General features: G+C 44.4%; 1 pseudogene across 1 annotated transcript; it reads right to left on the reverse strand.

Moving 5' to 3' along the window:
- Positions 1-1146: 1146 nt before the first annotated feature.
- Positions 1147-3737, reverse strand: LOC103265895 (annotated as a pseudogene). The gene is made up of 6 exons (XR_002482281.1): positions 3680-3737; positions 3039-3340; positions 2370-2411; positions 2131-2337; positions 1651-1905; positions 1147-1240 (listed from the first exon to the last, which is right to left on the reverse strand). The product of XR_002482281.1 is annotated as a T-cell surface glycoprotein CD1e, membrane-associated-like (transcript).
- Between the last annotated feature and the right edge of the window lie 1167 nt (positions 3738-4904).

Raw genomic sequence — 4904 nt, forward strand, 5'->3', positions numbered from 1 at the left:
CTCACTTTGACCAAACAAAAAAAAAAAAAAAAAACTTCACATGTTAATATTTTCTTTAACTATCCCTAAAGATGCATTAACACCCCAATCTCTGTGGAGTCTGAGGCACTCATCTGCCTCCTTTACCTCTGGTGAGACACACAAGGAGACAGGAAAAGTTTGAATACAAGTACAGTAAAATGATGCAGAGATGTCAGAGAAGGAATGGGATAAGAATCACATGATCTGAAAACAAATATATTTCTGTCAGCATTTATTGATAATATTACCTACAGGCAGAACCAGCTACATAACTCATGGGGTCAGTGAAAAACAGAGATGCAGTGTCTCTTGTTTGATATGTATTAAGAATTTCAAGATAAAAACAGTGGAGCATTAAACCTAGCATGGGTCCCCACAGAGCATGAGATCCTGTGTCTCTACATAGGTCACATGCTAACGAAGATGCCCTCAAGTCAGATAAGACTTGAACAGAGACACAAATACTTAAAGCATACAGTCAAGCAAGTGAGAGAAAAGAAAAAGCCAAAATTTAAGTAGTTTCTGTCCTGAGTAGGAAGCTATTGTGTGTTTATGAAGACCAGTTCAATTTTAGGTATACAGAAGAGCTTTCGGTTTGACGAAGATGAGAAGATCCTTGAGAAAGTACCATCTGAATTACAGTCTGAAGAAGCAATTGTGATGAATATGTGACCAAACCAGAAAAAATATTGCTGTAAGATGAAAAATATTTCTAAAGAGATGAGTATCCTTGCTACAACAAGCTGTTTTAATAAAACACGTTTCCTTTATTGGACGTGAGCTATGTTTCAGATGCAGACAATATTTTTATGTATAAGGTAGACTAATGACAGCAAAGTTGCTTTAAGTTAGTCTTGCACTTCTTCAGGAGTCTATATTGAGCCACAATTCTTCTGCCAGGCAGAGCTCATGTCCTAAACTCCTGGTGTCCTGGGTCTTGGTTCCCATGGGAAAGGCTGGGCTGGGTACATGAAGGGAGTGAATCTTCTGACTTGAGCCATGGGGAAAAAAGAGGATCTTAATCTAAAAGAAGTGCAATTGGAAACAAAGAAGGAAAGGCAAAATGAATGAGAGGAAAAAGAACACGTTGATTAGAGGTTGAAGAAGCAAAGAACAAAAAGAGGCTCACCTCTGTTTTTTAAACCTTGAGTCGATTATAGCCAACATGACCACGATAACTGCTACAAACAGATCAAGAACAGAAGGATGGAATATCCACCTGGTTGGGGATAAAATAAAGATGTCAACCCATAGCATATTCTCTATCCAAGCCATAAAACACTCTTTACCCCACCACTGATCTCTTATTCCAAAAGTGCGGGCCCTTCCTAGAGGTTGCATGTGTTTTTTCTAGAGTCCTCCTTTCAAGTTCTCCTGAGTCCATGTCTGCGATCTCCCATAACTTTTCCATTAAATCACTGCTCTCACTTATTTTCTCTTTATTACATCTAATCCCTTACTTCTATTTTCTTGAACTCTAACTGTGGACATTCTCTACCCGTCAATACATGAATTCTCCCACTTTTATCCTTCTGGTACCTGGCATTCCTACTCGTTTCCTCAGCTCCTCACTCAAAAGCCCCAGGACGATCTTCCATAATTTCCCAGTTGGGCCCAGTTCCTTCTCACCCCAGAGACTGCTGTGCTTGACCCGACAGTACAGGCCAGCCGCCTCCCCAGCCACAACATCCAGGGTTGCTTGGAGATACCATGTCCCATCAGCGCTGGGCAGGACATCCCCTCTCTGAGTGCCTCGTTGCTCCTGGTCACCCCACATCCACATAACCCACACAGGCATTGGGTAGAATCCTGAGACGTGGCACACCAGCTACAGACGGCCAGGCCTGGGACTGGGGCCACTAGACAGTCAGGCCTTGAGCTTCACTAGGCAGAAGAGGATGGAGAGAAATGGACTTGCCAGAGCTCAAGGACTCAGGTGCCTTAGTACTTGGAGTAATCACTTCTTCCTCTTGTGTAAGAAACAATGCTAAACCCACATATCTCACCCTGTAGCTTCTCATTTTGTGTCTCTAAATGAAAATGATTATTGGCAAATTCAAACATAAACATTAAAACACTAGGAACAAGTGGGGAGAGAGTTGGGATCACCTTGTCATTCCAGTTCTGACTTCCCTGCTTCAAGGGGGTCTGCCAGAAATCGAGGGCAGGTGTGACCAAGGAGGTCCCATACTGTTTCTTTAATATCTTGGTATTGATTGAGCACCTTATAGAAGTTCTGGGCTCGGCTCCCTGCTCCTGGAGCTAGCTCCCAGGAACGTACTTGGAAACTCAGGATATCTGATGCTTGATATGCCCCTAAATGGGAGCATTCTGAGGCCTCCCAGGACCATGAATTCTACAGCTGGCTGATATCTGGAGCTCAAAGGGGCCTGGGGGTGGTCGGGAAGAGATAATTAATATGAAAAGTATGACAAGAAAGAATAAAAACAATTTAGAAAGCCAAGAGATTCAAGGGAGGGAAATTTTTTTTTTGAGAAATCATGTGGGAGACTAGAGCTTAAATAGGAAAGAAGGTGAAAATGTGTGGAAAGAAAAATTTAAAGTCATAAAAGTACCTTGAAATCATTAATGGGAAAGAGGTAAATGGGAATGGTCTCAGGAAGATGGAAGAGTGGTCTGAAAAAATTAACATAAAAGGAATTAAGTACAGACCAGGCCATGTGAATACATAGACCACAGAAAAAAGAGGCAGAAGCATGGGAAAATGCTGAGTACCATCCTAATAACAGTGAGCAGAAGACCAAGAGGAGAAAACCATTCACGGAGGCAAAACACAATGGTATATCTGGCATATGAAGAGATTTGTACAGTAAGATCGTTCTGTGCATATGGAAGGGAAGGGCTGAAGGGTGAAACAGAAGAGAGAATGGGAGCCAGAAGAGGAAACAAGGTCCAAAAGGTTGCAAGCTGGTCAGAGCCTATACACTATCCTCCCCATTGAAAGATGGTTGGAGCCCTCAGGCAAGTTATCAGCTTGGGGCAATGAATGAACTTACATTCAAAGTGAAATTGACCTGCAAAGGTCTGTACTTCCTGAGGAAAACCATGAAAGTACAACCAGAACAGGTCCTGTAAGTACTTCTGCTCCTCTTTGCTGAAGTCTCACTGTACAGGGCCTCAGAGAGTCGATGGTGCCTAAGACACTGCCCCAGTCAAGAGTCTGCAGCTTGCCCAGCCAGCCTGAGCCCTGGGTGTACACTCAGCTGTGGTTGGCAAGGAGGAGATCTGGAGCATGCAAAAGGAGAGAGACTTTTCTACTGCTGGTAGATGTGGTGGGATCCCAGAGCCTGGGGGGCGGAGAGAGAGAGAATGACAAGTAGTGAGTGTGTAAAGGGATGGGAGAAGAGATGCCTCAGGAAGATGAGGAACCCAGAGAGAAGAAGGATGGAGACAGTTGCACAGATTGCACAATTTCCAAAATACCCTCTTCCCCCAGACCAGATCGCATACCTCAAAATCAGAGACAGAAGCCAAGACTTGTGGGCAAGAATTCCCTACTTGAAACTAACTATAAAGGCAGATTGCTAGGGCATTCTAGAGGAGCATTGCTTCTTTCCCCAACGTCCTGCCCAGTGCTTTCTCTCTGCTCTCCTATGCCCTACCACGGGAACCTTTTCAGCTGAGCTCTTCCTACTAGCTGTGCTTTCCTAAGGGCAGCAAAGGCACTCAAAGAGATGGAAGAGGCAGAGCAGCATTGGAGCTCTGTTGGGGGAAGGATGTCTCCACAAGGCACCTGCCCTCAGAACTCAAATGTCATACCCCTTCCCACACCCTCTTGCACCCTCATCTGACTTCCCTGTTGCACAAAGAAACCGCTTCCTTTGCCCACTTCCCTACAAGATAATCCCCTCTGCCTCCCTTCCCCACAGACTTCCAGAGAGTCTCTAAATTCCCCTCTGTCTCTCCCACTCTCTGTCTTCCAGATTTTCTCAGTGTTCTTGTCTAAGCCCTTCCAGCCTCCCCATCACACCAGCTGCTATAAAAGGAGTACTAGACACAAAGTATGTGGTCTGGCTAGAAAATTTAGTAGCTTTTGGCCTAGGAGAAATCATATCAACACTTGGGTTAACATTCTCATCTGTGAAAACAAGTGCTGGCTGTCACTCGGAGATGCCCAGTGACTGGTCCGGCAACCTCTCCGCTCCTACTTCTGTGATCTTCTCCACTGTCAGATGTCTGACCTCTTTTCTCTCTCTCCTTGGTCTTCTCTGTCTTTTCCTACTGACCCATTATTTTTGTCTCTGAGGCTCCTTTTACTCTTCTCCCCTGCCTGCTTGTTCTACTTGTTCCTGCATTCTGTGCTCTCATTCTGCTCTTCTCAAAATCATGGCCAGATGGCTCCAGGCATCGTGGGTGTAGGAGCACAATCCACAGGCAACTCTCCATAATCCAGTGAAAAAGGAGCAGCAAAGGCAGTGCAGATTATCAGACAGACTAAAGAAAATGCCCTTTTGTTCCGTTTCCCCAAATACCTGTCATTGTTGAAATCGCCCATAAGTAGGGTTGTTCTCTAGGTGGTGAACTGGGGGGCAGTGAGATTTCACTCATGTTGTAAGCATTGGTCTGGAGGGAATGCACAGGGTTGAGGGCCTTGGAACTCTATTCCTACCCAAATGGGGTAAGCATGTGTAGCTTCACTGTGGGTATTAAGAGAGAGCAAGAGCAGGCAGGAAGGCTTCCCATCACAGTTCAGTGAAGTGAAGGTATCCAACTGCTGATGGGAAATTTTAAAGTACTTCAAAAAGGAAAGCACATAAGATAGTTTCAACTGCACGGCCCAAAATAAAAGCAGGGGGAAAAAATCGAATACAAGATAAGAGGATTTTGCAAATACTATGAATAAATGAATAACACAAAGCTTA

The sequence above is a fragment of the Carlito syrichta genome, unplaced genomic scaffold (genome assembly GCF_000164805.1).
Source record: "Carlito syrichta isolate Samal-C Ts95f unplaced genomic scaffold, Tarsius_syrichta-2.0.1 Scaffold306935, whole genome shotgun sequence".
NCBI classification, from domain to species: domain Eukaryota; kingdom Metazoa; phylum Chordata; class Mammalia; order Primates; family Tarsiidae; genus Carlito; species Carlito syrichta.